Raw genomic sequence first — 19,690 nt, forward strand, 5'->3', positions numbered from 1 at the left:
ACATTATGCTGCGTTCACAAGTGTAGCTACAATCTGTCACCATACAATGCTATTACAGTATCATTGACTCTATTTCTTATGTTGTGCCTTTTATTTCCATGACTTTTTTTATTTATTCTGTAACTGGAAGCCTGTATTTCCCACTCCCCTTCACTCATTTTGCCCAATCTCCCATCCTCCTTCCCTCTGGCTACCATCAGTTCTGTGTATTTATATTAGGAAGAAAGAAGCTAGACATAAGCAAAGGAAGGAACATCCTAAGGCAGAGTCCCAAGTCCTTGAAGTGGAATGATACAGACAGGGGCTGGAGGCAAGGATGGTGATAAATAAGCTACACATTAAAAGCCCCAGGGGCATGACATCCTGACTTTGTGGCTTCCAAGACCTTGGGGCGGACAGATCAAGAGCCACAGGTGCAAAGCATACCCTTTCTTCCTGCACCTCTGCCCCAGGGTAACCCCTAGACTTATTATAATGCATTTGCATTAATAGTACATCCTCAAAATCAACAGGAGACCGAAGAAGAGAGTAGCAACAACTCTCTGAACAGAGAAGCGACCACTTACTGGAAGGTAGGACGTGCGGAGAAGTGAATCCGAGGCGATATTCAGTAGGATAGACGGCAGGGGAGGGGGCCTCCGTAGGCAGCTTCTGGCAAGTGATAGAGCCACAGAGCACAAGATGGGAACTTTTAGAAGCCGGCTCCGCGGAAGGACGTTGCTCCAGTGGCTAAGCGGGGGGTGGAACCCTCGCGGGACAGTGTGGTCTCAGGACCCTCGGGGTCACAGAAAGACTGGGGTGCCTGAGTGCAGCAGAGCTCCCAGGTATTGGAGCGGAGAAGCCGGCTGCAGAGACGGAGCCAAGGCGCGGGCTCTCAGCTCGGGGTTGCCATAAACTGTGATCTGCGGCCCAGTCCGGCCACTGCTCCTCCAGCAGGGACCCAACAAGCGGCAGATCCGAGGAGACTTCCCCTCCCTCCCCCGGGAGGAGCAGCGCAGGAGCGCACCACAGGGATCTGCTGGGTTTGGAGACTCCACACGGGGTTGGGTGCCAGAGAGAGAAACGCTCGGTCACAGGCCGGGTGAGCATGGAGTGCGGCTGGAGACCAGGGAGATGGGAGTGACTGCTTTTCTCTGGGGGCACACTGAGGAGCAGGACCCCGAGTTCTCAGCTCCTCCAGGTGGAGATTGGGAGGCCACCATTTTCATCCTGGTCCTCCAAAGCTGTACCAGAGCTTGCAGGAAACAAAAGCTCCTGAGAGCAAACCCGAGCAGCTTGCTTAGCCCGGACCTACAAGAGCAGGGCAATTCCGCCTCCGGCAAAGACATTTGGGAACCACGGCAACAGGCCCCTCCCCCAGATCAGCACGAACAGCCAGCAAGCCAAGACCAAGTTTACCGATCAAGGAGAACAGAACTCCAGCACTAGGGGAATGCTGCACATAGAATTCATGGCTTTTTTTACCATGATTCATTAGTTTTTCAAAGTTAATTTTTTAACGTTCTTTTTTAAATTTTTCTTTTTCCCTTTTTCAACCAACATCTTATCAATCCCTTTTTTTAAAAAAAACATTTTTTATTTTTCATTTTTAGAGTCATATTTTATCCCTTCATAGTAGTTACCCTTATTTTTGGCATATATATAAGTTGTTCTCTCTTTAAAATTTTGAGATACAGTTTCTTCTAACAGATCAAAATATACCCTAAATCACTAGTGTATGGCTTTGTTCTAGTCTCCTGCCTGATCACATTCTCTCTCCCTTTTTTTTCTTTTTCTTTCTTTCTTTTTTTTTAAATCTTCTTCTTCCTTTTTTCAAACAACTTATCGTATCAATTCCTTTTATAAAATTTTATAATTTTCATCTTTACAGTCATTTTCCATCCCTTCATTTTGTCAACCCTTATTTTGTACATATATAAGTCTTTCTTCCTTTAAAATTTTAGGAGACACTTTTTTCTAACAGACCAAAATATGCACAAAATCTAGTGTGTGGCACTGATCTATGCACTAGCCTGATCATATTTGATCATATTCGTTTTTTTTGTATTGTTCTGTTTTTGTATTCATCTTTTTCTTTTTTTTTCTTTTCTTTCTTTTCTCTTTCTTTTTTCTTTCTTTCCCTTTCTTTTCCCCTGGTTTCAGGTCTTTTCTGATTTGTATAGAGTATATTTGCTGGGGATGTTGTTAACCTGTTAGCATTCTGTTGTCTCATTCATCTATTCTCCTCTGGACAAAATGACAAGACGAAAAAATCACCTCAGCAAAAAGAACATGAGATAGTACCATCAGCCAAGGACCTACTCAATACAGACATTAGTACGATGTCAGACCTAGAGTTCAGAATCATGAGTTTAAAGATACTAGCTGGGCTTGAAAAAACTGTGGAAGTTATTAGAGAAACCCTTTCTGGAGAAATAAAAGAACTAAAATCTAACCAAGTCGAAATCAAAAAAGCTATTGATGAGGTGCAATCAAAAATGGGGGCACTAACTGCTAGGATAAATGAGGGAGAAGAGAGAATCAGCGATATAGAAGACCAAATGATGGAAAATAAAGGCGATGAGAAAAAGAGAGAGAAACAACTACAGTATCACGAGGGCAGAATTCAAGAGATAGGCGATACGATAAGATGAAACAATATTAGAATAATTGGGATCCCAGAAGAAGAAGAAAGAGAGAGAGGGGCCGAAGGTATATTGGAACAAATAATAGCAGAGAACTTCCCTAATGTGAGGAAGGACACAGGCATCAAAATCCAGGAGACACAGAGAACCCCTCTCAAGATCAATAAAAATAGGTCAACACCCCGACATCTAATAGTAAAACTTACGAATCTCAGAGACAAAGAGAAAATCCTGAAAGCAGCTCCAGAGAAGAGATATGTAACCTACAATGGTAGAAATATTAGATTGGCAACAGGCCTATCCACAGAGACCTGGCAGGCCAGAAAGGACTGGCATGATATCTTCAGAGCACTAAACGAGAAAAATATGCAGCCAAGAATACTATATCCAGCTAGGCTCTCATTGAAAATTGAAGGAGAGATAGAAAGCTTCCAGGACAAACAAAAACTAAAGGAATTTGCAAACACGAAACCAGCCCTCCAAGAAATATTGAAAGGGGTCCTCTAAGCAAAGAGAGAGCCTAAAAGTAGCATAGATCAGAAAGGAACACAGACATATACAGTAACAGTCACCTTACAGGCAATACAATGGCACAAAATTCATACCTTTCAATAGTTACCCTGAATGTAAAGGGGCTAAATGCCCCAATCAAAAGACACAAGCTATCAGATTGGATTAAAAAACAAGACCCATCAATATGCTGTTTGCAAGAGACTCATTTTAGACCCAAGGACACCCCCAGATTGAAAGTGAGGGGGTGGAAAATCATTTACCATGCTAATGGACACCAAAAGAAAGCTGGGGTGGCAATCCTTATATCAGACAAATTAGATTTTAAAACAAAGACTGTAATAAGAGATGAGGAAGGACACTATATCCTACTTAAAGGGTCTATGCAACAAGAAGGTCTAACAATTGTAACTATCTATGCCACTAACATGGAAGCAGCCAATTATATAAGGCAATTAATAACAAAAGCAAAGAAACACATTGACAACAATAAAATAATAGTGGGGGACTTTAACACCCCCCTGACTGAAATGGACAGATGATCTAAGCAAAAGATCAACAAGGAAATAAAGACTTTAAATGACACACTGGACCAAATGGACTTCACAGACATATTCGAACATTCCATCCCAAAGCAACAGAATACACCTTCTTCTCTAGTGCCCATGGAACATTTTCCAGAATTGATCACATCCTAGGTCACAAATCAGGTCTCAACTGGTACCAAAAGACTGGGATTATTCCCTGCATAATTTCAGACCACAATGCTTTGAAACTAGAACTCAATCACAAGAGGAAAGTCGGAAAGAACTCAAATACATGGAGGCTAAAGAGCATCCTACTAAAGAATGAATGGGTCAACCAGGAAATTAAAGAAGAATTTAAAAAATTCATGGAAACCAATGAAAATGAAAACACAACTGTTCAAAATCTTTGGGATACAGCAAAGGCAGTCCTGAGAGGAAAGTATATAGCAATACAAGCCTTTCTCAAGAAACAAGAAAGGTCTCAAATACACGACCTAAACCTACACCTAAAGGAGCTGGAGAAAGAACAGCAAGTAAAGCCTAAACCCAGCAAGAGAGGAGAAATAATAAAGATCAGAGCAGAAATCAATGAAATAGAAACCAAAAGAACAGTAGAACAGATCAACGAAACTAGGAGCTGGTTCTTTGAAAGAATTAACAAGATTGATAAACCCCTGGCCAGACTTATCACAAAGAAAAGAGAAATGACCCACATCAACAAAATCATGAATGAAAGAGGAGAGATCACAACCAACACCAAGAAATACAAACAATTATAAGAACATATTATGAGCAACTCTATGCCAGCAAATTAGATAATCTGGAAGAAATGGATGCATTCCTAGAGATGTATCAACTACCACAATTGAACCAGGAAGAAATAGAAAACCTGAACAGACCTATAATCACTAAGGAAATTGAAGCAGTCATCAAAAATCTCCCAACAAACAAAAGCCCAGGGCTAGATGGCTTCCCAGGGGAATTCTATCAGACATTTAAAGAAGAATTAATACCTATTCTCCTGAAACTCTTCCAAAAAAAAAAAAAAAAAAAAGGAAGGAAAACTTCCAAACTCATTTTATGAGGCCACCATTACTTTGATCTCAAAACCAGACAAAGACCCCATCAAAAAGGAGAATTACAGACCAATATCCTTGATGAATATGGATGCCAAAATTCTCACCAAAATACTAGCCAATAGGATCCAACAGTACATTAAAAGGATTATTCACCATGACCAAGTGGGATTTATCCCTGGACTGCAAGGCTGGTTCAACATCCGCAAATCAATCATCGTGATACAATACATTAACAAAAGAAAGAACAAGAATCAAATGATTCTCTCAATAGATGCAGAAAAAGCATTTGACAAAGTACAGCATCCTTTCTTGATCAAAACTCTACAGAGTATAGGGATAGAGGATACATACTCAACATCATAAAAGCTGTCTATGTAAAACCTACAGCGAATATCATTCTCAATGGGGAAAAGCTGAGAGCTTTTCCCCTAAGGTCAGGAACGCGGCAGGGATGTCCACTCTCACCACTGCTATTCAACATAGTATTAGAAGTCCTAGCCACAGCAATCAGACAACAAAAAGAAATCAAAGGCATCCAAATCGGCAAAGAGGAAGTCAAACTCTCACTCTTTGCAGATGATATGATACTGTATGTGGAAAACCCAAAAGACTCCACCCCAAAACTGCTAGAACTCATACAGGAATTCAGTAAAGTGGCAGGATGTAAAATCAATGCACAGAAATCAGTGTCATTTCTATACACCAACAACAAGACAGAAGAGAGACAAATCAAGGAGTCGATCCCGTTTACAATTGCACCCAAAACCATAAGATACCTAGGAATAAATTTAACCAAAGAGGCAAAGGATCTGTACTCAGAAAACTATAAAATACTCATGAAAGAAATTGAAGAAGACACAAAAAATGGAAAAACTTTTCATGCTCATGGATTGGAAGAACAAACATTGTGAAGATGTCAATGCTACCTAGAGCAATCTACACATTCAATGCAATCCCCATCAAATACCATCCAGTTTTTTCAAAGAAATGGAACAAATAATTCTAAAATTTGTATGGAACCAGAAGAGACCCCGAATAGCCAGAGGAATATTGAAAAAGAAAAGCAAAGCTGGTGGCATCACAATTCCGGGCTTCCAGCTCTATTACAAAGCTGTCATCATCAAGACAGCATGGTACTGGCACAAAAACAGACACATCGATCAATGGAATAGAATAGAGAGCCCAGAAATGGACCCTCAACTCTATGGCCAACTCATCTTTGACAAAGCAGGAAAGAATGTCCAATGGAAAATAGACAGTCTCTTCAACAAATGGTGTTGGGAAAATCGGACAGCCACATGCAGAAGAATGAAACTGGACCATTTCCTTACACCACACACAAAAATAGACTGCAAATGGTTGAAAGACCTAAACGTGAGAGAGGAGTCCATCAAAATCCTAAAGGAGAACACAGGCAGCAACCTCTTCGACCTCAGCCGCAGCAACTTCTTCCTAGAAACATCGCCAAAGGCAAGGGAAGCCAGGGCATAAATGAACTATTGGGACTTCATCAAGATAAATAGCTTTTGCACAGCAAAAGAAACAGTCAACAAAACCAAAAGACAACCGACAGAATGGGAGAAAATATTTGCAAATGACATATCAGATAAAGGGCTAGTATCCAAAATCTATAAAGAACTTATCAAACTCAACACCCAAAGAACAAATAATCCAATCAAGAAATGGGCAGAAGACATGAACAGACATTTTTCCAAAGAAGACATCCAAATGGCCAACTGACACATGAAAAAGTGCTCAACATCACTCGGCATCAGGGAAATCCAAATCAAAACCTCAATGAGATATCATCTGACACCAGTCAGAATGGCTAAAATGAACAAGTCAGGAAATGACAGATGTTGGCGGGGATGTGAAGAAAGGGAAACCCTCCTACACTGTTGGTGGGAATGCAAGCTGGTGCAACCACTCTGGAAAACAGTATGGAGGTTCCTCAAACAGTTGAAAATAGAGCTACCATATGATCTAGCAATTGCACTACTGGGTATTTACCCCAAAGATACAAATGTAGGGATCCAAAGGGGTACGTGCACCCCAATATTTATAGCAGCAATGTCCACAATAGCCAAACTGTGGAAAGAGCCAAGATGTCCATCGACAGATGAATGGATAACGAAGAGGTGGTATATATACACAATGGAATATTATGCAGCCATGAAAAGGAATGAGATCTTGCCATTTGCAATGACGTGGATGGAACTGGAGGGTGTTATGCTGAGTGAAATAAGTCAATCAGAGAAAGACATGTGTCATATGACCTCACTGATATGAGAAATTCTTAATCTCAGGAAACAATCTGAGTGTTGCTGGAGTGGTGGGGGTGGGAGGGATGGGGTGGCTGGGTGATAGACTTTGGGGAGGGTATGTGCTATGGTGAGCGCTGTAAATTGTACAAGACTGTTGAATCACAGATCTGTACTTCTGAAACAAATAATGCAACATATGTTAAGAAAAAAGAAAAAGAAGAAGATAGCAGAAGGGGAAGAATGAAGGGGAGTAAGTTGGAGGGGGAGATGAACCATGAGAGACGATGGGCTCTGAAAAACAAACTGAGGGTTCTAGAGGTGAGGAGGGTGGGGGCATGGTTTAGTCTGGTGATGGGTATTAAAGAGGGCACATTCTGTGTGGAGCACTGGGTGTTATGCACAAACAAGGAATCATGGAACACTACATCAAGAACTAATGATGTAATGTATGGTGATTAACATAACAATAAAAAATTTAAAAAAAATAGTACATCCTCAACATCACCTCCCCCACCCCCTTGCAAAGCCTGCCTTGAGTGTTCTGGTACAAACTTTGTAAGGTCAAGAACTCCCCCTCCCAATCTGTGGGAAGGTTTTCGTAAATGACTGGAAGCAGCCTCCATTAGAGACCACCCCGCTATGGGACATAACTCCTCTCAGCCCAGAGAGCTGACAAAATACCCAATCCCGAAACAACCTAGGGCCAGTTCCACCTCTTGCAACATGCCCCCTCTCCTACCTTCACAGTATACTTTTGCTTTATTTAACAAACTGCTTTGTGCTTGTTACTTTCCTTCCAGCTGTCCTTATTCTAGTACAGATCCCATATAAATCTAGTGGGGAATCCAAGGACTGAGACCTCCATTCACATAACTTGGACTGTCCCATAGATAACATTTCTTGGTCTCATTCTGCTTTCAGTTTGTTTATTCATTTGTTTTTTGTTTTTTTAGATTCCACTTATGAGTGAAATCATATAGTATTTGTCTTTTTCGGTCTGACTTATTTTACTTACCATAATACCCTCTAGATCCATCCATGTGGTCTCAAATGGCTTATCTCATCCTTTTTTTATGATTTCATAGTATTCCTCTGTGTGTGTGTGTGTGTGTGTGTGTGTGTGTGTGTACACCACATCTTCTTTATCTATTTGTCTATTGATGGACACTTAGGTTGCTTCAGTAAACATAAGGGTGCACGTATCTTTTTGAATTCGTGTTTTTTGTTTACTTTGGGTAAATACCCAATAGTGGAATTATTGGGTCATATGATATTTATATTTTTAAATTTTTGAGGAATGTCCTTACTGTTTTCCACAGTGGCTATACCAATTTACATTCCCATCTACAGTGTATGAAGATTCTTTTTTTCTCCATATCCTTGCCAAAATTTGTCTTTTTTATTTTAGCCATTCTAACAAGTGCAAGGTGATACCTCATTGTGGTTTTGGTTTGCACTTCCCTGATGATTAGTGCTTTGAGCATCTTTTCATGTCTGTTGGCCATCTGTATGTCTTCTTTGGAAAAATGTCTATTCAGGTCCTCTGCTTATTTTTTCATTGGATTTTTTTTTTTTTGGTATTGAGTTATATATCTAAGTTTTTTATATACTTTGGATATTAACCCTTATTGGATTTATCATTTGCAAGTATCTTCTCCTGTTCAGGGGCTTGCTTTTTTGTTTTGTTGATTGTGTCCTTTGCTGTGCAGAAGCTTTTTATTTTGATGTAGTCTCAATAGTTTATTTTTGTTTTTGTTTCCCTTGCCTGAGGAGACATAACCATAAATATGTTGCTAAGGCTGATTTCCAAGAGATTGCTGCTTATGTTTTCTTTTAGGAGTTTTATGGCTTCAGGTCTCACATTTTGGCCTTTAATTTAGGTCTTTAATTCATTTTGAGTTTATTTTTGAGATGGTGTAAGAAAGTGGTTAAGTTTCACTTTTTTTTTTTTTTTTTTTGGCATGTTGCTATTCAGTTTTCCCAGCACTGTTTATTGAAGAGACTGGCTTTTCCCCACAATTGTATATTTTTGCCTCCTTTGTCACAAATTAATTGACCATATAAATGTGGGTTTATTTCTGGGCCCTCTGTCCTGTTCTATTGATCGATGTGTCTATTTTTGTGCCAGTAGCATATTGTTTTGATTATTATAACTTTGTAGTATATCTTGGAATTGTGATACCTCCAGTTTTGCTCTTCTTTCTCAAGATTGCTTTGGCTATTTAGGGTCTTTTGTGGTTGCATACAAATTTTAGGATTATTTGTTTGCCTTCTGTGAAAAGTACTATTTGTATTTTGATTGGGATCACATTAAATCTTAGGATTGCTTTGGGTAGTATGGACATTTTAACAATATTAATTCTTCTAATCCATAAGCATGGTATATGTTTCCATTTGTTTCATTTTCAGTTTCTTTCATCAGTATTATAGTTTTCAGAGATAGGTCTTTTACCTCCTTGGTTAAATGTATTCCTGGGTAATTTATTCTTTTTGGTGCGATTGTCAATGGGATTGTTTTCTTAATTTCTCTTTCTTTTACTTCATTATTTGTGTATAGGAATGCAACTGATTTCTGTATACTAATTTTGTATCCTGCAACTTTTACTAAATTCATTTATTAATCCTAATAGTTTTTTGGTGGAGTCTTTAGGGTTTTCTATATATAGAATCAGGTCATCTGCAAATAGTGACAGTTTAACTTCTTCCTTACCAATTCAGATGCCTTTTGTTTGTTTGTTTTTCTTGTTTGATTGCTGCAGCCAAGACTTCCAGTACTATATTGAACTAAAAGTGGTGAGGGTGGGCATTGTTATCTTGCTCCTGATCTTAGGGGAAATGCTCCCAACTTTTCACCATTGAATGTATTAGCTGTGAGTTTTTCATATATGACTTTTTTTTTAAAAGATTTTATTTATTCATTTGAGAGAGAGAGAGAACAAGGGGGAGAGGCAGAGGGAGAAGCAGACTCCCCGCTGAGCAAGGAGCCCAACATGGGGCTTGATCCCAGGACCCTGAGATCATGACCTGATCCGAAGGCAGACACTTAACCATCTGAGCCACCCAGGCGCCCCTCTTATATGACTTTTATTATGTTGCAGTATGTTCCCTCTAAACCCACTTTATTGAGAGTTTTTATCATGAACAGATGTATTTTGTCAGATTTTTTTTCCTGCATCTATTGGGATAATCATATGGCTTTTATCATTCCTCTTGTATGTGATGTATCACCTTGATTTGTGAATTTTGAACCATTCTTGCATCCCTAGAATAAATCCCACTGGATCATGGTAAATGATTCTTTTAATGTATTGTTGAATTCAGTTTGCCCAAATTTTTTGAGGATTTTTGAGTCAGTGTTCATCAGGGATACTGGCTTGTGGTTTTTCTTTCTTCCTTCCTTCCTTCCTTCCTTCTTCCCTTCCCTTCCCTTCCCTTCCCCTTCCCCTTCCCCTTCCTTCTTCTTTCATGGTGTCCTTGTCTGGTTTTGGTATCAGGGTAATGCTGGCCTTGTAGAATGAATTTCTTGGTTTTCCTTTCTCTTCTATTTTTTGGAATAGTTTGAGAAGACTAGGTATTAACTCTTCTTTATATGTTTGGAAGAATTCACCTATGAAGCCATCTGGTCCTGGACTTTTTTTGTTTTGAGTTTTTTCATTACTGATTCAATTTTATTGCTAGCAATTGGTCTGTTCAAATTTTCTATTTCTTCCTGATTCAGTTTTGGAAGATTGTAGGTTTTTAGGAATTTATCCATTTCCTCTGGATTGTCCAATTAGTTAGCATATAATTTATATAGTATTCTTTTATAATTTTTTTGTATTTCTGTAGTGTCTGTTGTTATTTCTCCTTTTTATTTCTTTTTTTTTCATTTCTGATTTTCTTTGAGTCCTTTCTTTTTTTTTCTTCATTTCTGATTTTCTTTGAGTCCTTTTTTTTTCTTGATGAATCTGGCTAAAGTTTTATCAATTTTGTTTATATTTTCAAAGAACTAGCTCTTTGTTTGATTGATCTTTTCCACTGTGATTTTAGTGTTCTTTTTTTTCATTTATGTCTACTCTAATTCTAATTATTTCCTTTCTTCTACTAACTTTGGGCTTTGTTCTTTTTCTGGTTCCTTTAGTTGTAAGGTTAGATGTTTACTTGAGATTTTTCTAGTTTCTTTAGGTAGACCTGCATTACTATAAACTTCCCTTTTAGACCTGCTTTTACTGTGCAAAGATTTTGGACTGTTTTGTTTTCAATTTAGTTTGTCTCCATGTGTTTTTTAAATTTTCTCTTTGACTTCTTCATTGACCCATTGATTGGTTGTTTAGTAGCATGATTTTTAGCCTTCATGTGTTTGTTTTTTCCACTTTTTTTTGTAATTGATTTCTAGTTTGAGAACTTTGTGGTTGGAAAAGATGCTTGATATGATTTCAGTCTTCTTAAACTTATTGAGACTTGTTTTGTGGACTAACATATGATCTATCTTGGAGAATGTTCCATATGTACTTGAAAAGAAATGTGTATTCTGCTGTTTTTAGATGGAATGCTCTGTATGTACCTGTTGGGTCTATCAGGTCTGTTGTGCCATTCAATGCCCTTGTTTCCTTGTTGATTTTCTGTCTGGATGAGTTATTCATCGATGTAAGTGGGGGTACTAAAGTCCCCTACTGTTAATTTACTGTCAATTTATCCCTTTATGTATGTCAATATTTGCTTATGCATTTGGGTTCTCCTATGTTGGGTGCATAGATATTTTCAATTGCTACATTTTCTTTTTGGATGAACCCCTTTATCATCATAGAATGCCCCCTTTTGTCTCTAGCTACAGTCTTTGTCTTAAAGTCTATTTTTTTCTGACTACCCTTGCTTTTTTTTTCTTTTATTTGTATGATATTTGTTTTTCAAGCTCTTCTTTTTCTGTCTCTGTGTCTAGATCTGAAGTGAGGTTTTTCTTTTTTTCTTTCTTTCTTTTTTTTAAAGTATTTTATTTATTTATTTGACAGAGAGGAAGCGGCAGGCAGAGGGAGACACAGACTCCCCGCTGAGCAAGGAGCCTGATGTGGGGCTCCATCCCAGGACCCTGGGATCATGACCTGAGCCAAAGGCAGATGCTTAACTGACTAAGCCACCCAGCCGTCCCTAAAGTGAATGTTTTTTTAGGTGGCATATAGATGGGTCTTGTTTTTGTATCCATTTAGTCACCCTGTGTCTTTTGATTGGTAATTATGATAGGTATGTACTTATTGCCATTTTGTTAATTTTGTTCTGGTTGTTTAGTTCTTCTTTGTTCTTTTCTTATTCTTTTGCTCTCTTCCTTTGATGGCTTTCTTTAGTGTTACACTTGGATTTCTTCCTTTTTATTGTTTGTGTATCTATTGTAGGTTTTTGATATGTGGTTACCTCTGTGTTCATATATAACCTCCTATGTGTATAGCAGTCTATATTAAGTTGATGATTGCTTAAGTTTGAGCACATTCTAAAAGCACTAAATTTTTATTCTCCCCTCCACATTTTACATATGTGATATGATATTTTCCATCTTTTTATTTTGTGTATCACTTGACTAATTTTTGTAGATACTACTTTTGTGTCTTAATCTCCATTTGTAAGTAATCAGTCTCTACTATCTTTACTCTTATGTTTGCTTTTACCTGTGAAATTTTTTCTTTTCATAATTTTCTTACTTCTAGTTATGGCTTTTTCTTTCCACTTAAGGAAGTCCCTTTAACGTTTTTGTGAAGCTGGTTTGGTAGTGATGAACTCCTTTAACTTTTGTTTGTCTGGGGAACTCTTTATCTCTCCTTCAATTCTGAATGATAACTTTGCCGAGTATTCTTGGTTGTAGGTTTTTTTCCTTTTAGCACTCTGAAAAATCAGCTGATAATCTTACAAGGGTTCCCTTGTATATAGCTGTTTTCTCTTGCTGTTTTAAAGGTTTTCTCTTTATCATTACTCTTTGCCATTTTAATTATTGTGTCTTGGGGTGGACATCCTTAGGTTCATCTTGTTAGGGGGGCTCTCTGTGTTCCTGGACCTGGATGTCTGTTTCCTTCCCCAGGTTAGGGAAATTTTCAGCTATTTCTTCTTCAAGTAAATTTTCTGTCCCCTTCTCTCTCTTCTCTTTCTGGTATTCTTATAATGCAGATGTTATTATGTTTGGTAATGTCACAGAATTCCCTTAACTTATTTTCATTCTTTACTATTCTTTTTTCTTTTTGCTGTTTAGCTTCGATGATATTTCCAGTCTTTCTTATTGCTGATCCATTTTCTGCATCTTCTCATTTGCTGTTGCTTCCCTCTAGTGTGTTTTTTTTCTGTTATTAGATTCTTCAGCTATGATTGGTACTTTTTTTTTTTTCTATCTCTTTGTGGCAGTTCTCACTGAATTCATCCATTTTTTTCTTAAGTCCAGTGAATATCTTTATAACATTACTTTTAACTCTTTATCAAGTAGATTGCTTATCTCCATTTCATGTAGTTCTTTTTCTGTGATTTGTCTTCTTCTTTCATTTGTGACATATTGCTCTGTGTCTTGATTTTGTCTCTGTGTTTGTTTCTATGTATTAGGTAGATAAGCTACATTTCATGGTCTTGAAAGTAGTGGCCTTGTGTAGAGGACATCCTGTGGTGCTTTATAAGTAAATCTTCCCTCGTTACCAGAACCAAGTGCTCTGTGGGTGTCTTTGGGCTGTGTGCACCCTCCTTTTGTGGCTGAGCTGTGATTACCTTTAGATCAGCTAGCTGCAGGAACTCACTTTACCTGCTGTGGATGCACTGGACAGAGTTTGCTCCTCAAGCTTTCGAGAAACTCAGCTGTGGCCACTGCAGGCTCATTGGTGGGCAGGGTTGGCATTTAGTCTAGCTGTCTGCAGTTAGTCTCTGCCATACAGCTGCAGACCCACCAAAAGGCAGGGCTTGCTCCCTGCACAATCATCTAAGAGGCCTGATTGCAGGAAGTGTGTACATGTTGGTGTGTGGAGTTATTTCCCTTGCTCTCCAGGGCAGGAGTCACTTTGGAATGGTGCCAGTCTGCTGGGGCTGCCTGTTGGTGTAGTGGGGAAGGAGCTGCTTTGGAAGGATGCCTGGCAATGTGGGTGGGTTGGGTAGGGCAGGTCTGTAGGGGAACCCTGGGGTGAGGCACACAGTGCTAGCAAGGTAAATGGGGAATGTTAGAACTGGTTCCTGCAAACATCAGGCTGTCTAAGCTGGGGAAGGACAAGAAAGGGGGTGCCCAATAGCACTTTTTTTCCCAGAGAAATCTTCTGCAGATCCCTGTCCCTTTGGTATACATCCTAAGATTAGTCAATAAGTCTCCTTATACCCCAGGTGCTTTTCAAACTGCTACTTCTGTACTGTGTCTTAGACAAGTTATTTAGCATGTTGGCTTTTTTAATGGTGAGGACTTGGTTTCCTGTCACCCTCCTGCTCAACCAGAGTTAAACTCCACTGATTTTTAAAGCCCCTGGAGTTAAGCCCCACTGATTTTCAAGGCCAGATGTTATGAGGACTCTTCCCAGTGTAGATTCCCAGGCCAGGATCGTGTTCCTCTGTGCTTGGGATATCTCTCCCTTTTGTGGTTAGTCATAATTGAGGGTAGTGGAGAAGGGTTGGTTCCAGACTGTGCCTCTACCCCTCCTACCCTTTGCAATGTGGCCTTCTCTCTGTGACTAGTTGTGGAAAATATATTCTGCCAGTCTACAGGTTGTTTTCAGAGTTAGTTGTATAGATGTGGCTATTGCTTCATCATGTCTATGAGATGAGGTGAGCTCAGACTCTTCCTACTGAGCCTTATCCCTCTCTCTGACCTGGAAGGCATTTGTATGAGTATGGAGAACCAGGAGTGACAAATGGATTGAAGTCATAAACTTGGGAGTAGTCTTATTCTCTCTCTTTTTAAAATTGTGATAAGAACACTTAACATGAGACCTATGCTCTTAACAGATTTTTAAGCGTATAATACAGTATTGTTAACTGTAGGCAACTGTACTGTACAGCAGATCATTTAGTTTGAATAACCAAAACTTTATACTCATTGAACAATTCCCCATTTCACTCTCCACCCAGCTCCTGGCAATCACCATTCAACTTTCTGCTTCTGTAAGTTTGACTGTTTTAGATAGCTTGTATAAGTGGACTCATGCAGTATTTGTCCTTCTGTGACTGATTTCACTTAGCATAATATTCTTCAGGTTCATCCATGTTGTTGCATATGGCAGGATTTCCTTTCTGTCTTAAGGCTGAATAATAGTCCATTGTCACTTTTTTTTTAACACATTCATCTGTTGATATTTAAGTTGTTTCTATAGCTTGGCTATTGTGAATAATGCTGCCATGAACATGGGAATATAAATATTTCTTCAGATATTTATATATAAGCTATATCTCCTGATTTCAATTCTTTGGTTATATAAACAGAAGCAAGATTGTTGGATCATATGGTAATTTTTAATTTTTTGCGAAACCTTCATACTATTTTCCATAGCAGCTGCACCATTTTACATTCCTATCAACAGTGTACAAAGGTGCCCGTTTCTCCACAAGCTCTCCAATATTTGTTATTTTTTGTGTTTTTGATAATAGCCATCCTAACAGGTATGAGGTGAATGTGGTTTTGATTTGCATTTTCCTAATGATTAGTGATGTTGAGCACCTTTGCATGTACCTGTTGGCCATTTATATGTCTTCTTTTTTTTTAAAGATTTTATTTATTTATTTGAGAGAGAGAGAGAACAAGCAGGCAGAGGGGGAGAGGGAGAGGGAGAAACAGACTCACTGCTGAGCAGGGAGCCCAATGTGGGGCTCAGTCCCAGAAGCCTGGCATCATGACCTGAGCCAAAGGCAGACGCTTAACTGACTGAGCCACCCAGGCGCCCCCATTTATATGTCTTCTTTTGAGAAATGTCTGTTTAAGTCCTTTGCCCATTTTAAAATTCAGTTTATTTGTATTTTTGCTATTGAGTTGTAGGAGTGGAATAATCTACTTCTGAATGGCAGTTAAAAGGGAGTTCCTTGATGAAATCACCAGGGAGTGCAAAAGAGAGAAGAAAAGAGCCAAGGGCAGTATCCAAGAGGCACTCACATTTAAAAGAAAGACTAAAGAAGGAATCTAGTGAAGGTATTTCCCCTAATAGGGCAAACTATTTTAATTTGAAATCCAGCAAGGAAACAATATCAGACTGAAGGAGACGATTTAAAATTATTTCTTTCAATATTTAATTTATATGTTTATACCTTACAGGCAGTAGATAAATTATTTTTCATTTTCCTAATTCTAAGGTAAAATGTAATGTTCATTGAGTGTATGTTTAACTGTTCGGTTTGTGGAGGGTCTTTCATGTTTTGTCTTTTAAGTAAGTCTTTAATTACAAGCCTACCCAGAAAAATTGTGATTTCCTCCCTTGCTTCTGAATCTGTGTTTAATAACTGAATGTCTGTAAATAGTACCAGGCAATGCAGTAATTATGCAATTACTAAAGGTTGTTGTTGGTATAAATATATTTCATTTATGCAAACTTTTCTTGCTATGTTATAGACACTTCATAAATACACTGATCCATGTGAAAAATTGGTACAGATTTACCACATATTGATACCAGTAGTTTAGAAGTTGCCTAAAAATATTTCTCTGTCATTTGCTTCCAAGATGACAATAATTTCAGGCATGTGGTGGGCACTTGATCTAGTTCTTCTGCCCCAATCTCTGTTTCAAGATTGTGTCTATGCAACATAATTTGATACTGTATAGATGTGTTTATTTCTGGATGTAACAGAGCACTGGACCTAGCCTTAGAAAACCTGAAGTTAAAGTCCTCCTTCTTCTGTTTCTCAGATGTTATACCTGGGCAAGCCAGTTAAGTGTATTTCAATAAATTCTTTACTAAATTTCTATCATTACCAAGCACCAGAGAAACAAAGCTAAATAAAATAGAGTCCTGGAGAGAGACAGACATACATAGAACATTTCAAAATAATGTGTGAGAAGTATGTGCAGAGCATTGTGAGTTTGACAGAGATCTTCCTTTTTCAGCTTGAGGAATAAAGGGTGGGCAGCTATTTCTAGAGATGTCTGGGATGATTCTTAAGAGGTAAACATGTGTGGCAGGTTTGGGGGATGGGGAAAAGTTGGCAACTGAAAGGTCAGAAGATTACTCAGCCACAGAGAGTATAAAGGCAGTACCAAATGAACAACAGGGTATGCTTGGGGAACTCTGGGCAGTTTTGTATGACTTGAAAGTAAAATATGAGATGTGGGGCCAGCTACAGAGGGCTTCATAGGCCAAATGAAGGTTGGGTTTTGGCATGTACTTGAAAGGACTTGTTGAAGTATGTTAAGAATAGCAGTCACAGTCAAATTTGTACTGCTGTTACTTATATAACTCTGGTAGCAGTGTGTAGGGTGCATTTGAGAGAAACAAATCCAGAGGCATTTTTAATGTTTCAGCAAGACGTGATAAAGGCTTGAATTTGGGTGATAATTGAGTCAAGGAAAGGAAGAGCAATTAAGAAAGAGTAAGAAGGTATCTCTTTATGGCAGTGCTTGTTGAACTAGAAAAAGCACAGCTTGAAGAGTGAGAGAAACCTGAACTTGAACCTAGCTTCATCATTTAAGGGTTTGAGCCCTTGGCAAATATTTCCTGACTTTCTACATTTCTGAAAGTGAGAACGGCACTGCCTTGTATTATCATGGGGATTAGACATAACCTAAAGCACCAGAACTCATGCTTAAATGTAGAGTGTCAGTAAATGATTACTAGTATTACTATGTACTTGATATCACTTAACATCTCCAAAACCTAGACTCCTCTCCTGCATTGTAGATTTGTTATGATATTACAGTGAGATAGTATTTGTTGATGGTGAATAACCTTTAGATAAACAGTCTTTTCAGAAAAAAAAGTGTTTTCCCCACTTGAAAGAAAAACAGCTTTGGATCTCATTTTTAAAAAAACTATTTTTATAAACAATGCAGCTTATTGTTTTATTGAATGAAAGCAAATCAGTGAGAATATTGGCCACTGAAATGCTAATAATGAGCATCTTTGAGAATTAGCTGTATGGAGTTGTTATATTATAGTGGTAAAGAACAGGAGAGCTGGGGTCAGACAGATGGCTTATTGTATGTCTCTGAGTAAGTTAATTTACCTCCTTTTGCCTCAGTCTCTTGATATCTAAGTGGCTAAACCTCCTAAGGTATTTGTGAGGATTAAATTAGAAAATTGCACATGTAAACTCCTCAGCTGTATGTGTGGGTACATGCCAAGGATTTACTAAATAGTGACCAATTTTTTGCACGGCAGTTTTCAAAAGAGTGACTTTATAGGCGCTAACTCATTTAATTAAAAGAAAAGAGAAAAGAAAACACAACATCCAAAGATGGGCATTACTATTATGTCCCATTTGCAGACATGGGAATGTAGACTGAGAGGTGGGATTATGTTGTTCAAAATCACAAAGCAAGGAAGCAGTAGAGCTGAGGATAGAATAGTTCCTTATATTTAGTGTTGCATTTCCTGAGTCTGATGTATACTCTGACTAGGGCCTGTGCTGGTGGCTTTCTTCCCTCACCCCGACCCAACCTGGGTCTTCCTCTCCCCCAGGGTTGTAGGACAATCTCTGCTTAAGCACAATGCAACCAAGAGCTATAACACAGATTGTGGTTTTACGGAAGAGCTGGATGCTGCTGCCCCCTGTACTGAGCTCTGGATGGCCCAGTCTGCTGAGAGTTTCAGCTCTAGTTTGGCTCTTCTTCCCATGAGTAAGTGGCACTCCTTGCCAATTCCCTACCTCCTGTTTGTACCAGGACCTGCCCAACTGGGATGCATATTCCTGGATGGAAGGAATTTGAGTGATGTTCCTCTTAGGGTCCTAGGTTCCTCCCTTCTACCACCCAGAACAGCCTCAGCCTCTCTGTATATGTGAGCTGATAGACCGTAGACTTAATTACCACATGAGTAAGGTCATGGGTTTTTTATTGCTGATGGACACCGTGTGCAAGCCCTTTTCAAACAAAGCCAAAGACATGTATCTTTGTTATAAATGGTAATAATAATACCAATAAGCAGGGTGAAAGGTAATGGCTGGAAGAATCTCATTTGTGAATAGACATGCTCATTTATGGGGAGGCCCTATTTTTCATGTATCAAGTCTACCCTCTTTTACAGATAAGGACAAGTTGAGAAAACCATGGAATTTGATTTGCTTTACTTTTCTTTTTTTAAAAAAGATTTTATTATTTGTTTATTTGAGAGAGAGAGAGAGAGAGAGAGAGAGAGAGCAGAAGGAGGAGGGAGAGAGAATCTGAAGCTGACCCCGTGCTGAATGCAGAGCTGGACACAGGGCTCAATCTCACAACAGCAAGATCATGACCTGAGCCAAAACCAAAAGTAGGACCCTTAGCCAACTTATCCACCCAGATGCTCCTTGATTTGCTTTTCAGATAAATATATGTTCATCTAGTTCACATTCAAAGATAAGACTTGGGATAGCTGTTGAGGGCTTCCATGAAATAGAAGTAACAATTTCCAGATCTCAACTTCTCAAGTGCTTTTTGAGCTCCTTCTCATTTTCCTATGATTACATAAAAAGTCTTATAATCTAAAGTTTCTTAGCCTTGGGGGGACTCTACACTTTAGGTGAATCACCATCAAGATTTGCATATAGTAGTAATTGCCATTATGGCTTTATCTACTTTTCCCTGCTCA

This window comes from Callorhinus ursinus, unplaced genomic scaffold (assembly GCF_003265705.2).
Source record: "Callorhinus ursinus isolate GAN/ISIS: 27379988/994484 unplaced genomic scaffold, GSC_fseal_2.0 scaffold4, whole genome shotgun sequence".
In the NCBI taxonomy this organism is placed as follows: domain Eukaryota; kingdom Metazoa; phylum Chordata; class Mammalia; order Carnivora; family Otariidae; genus Callorhinus; species Callorhinus ursinus.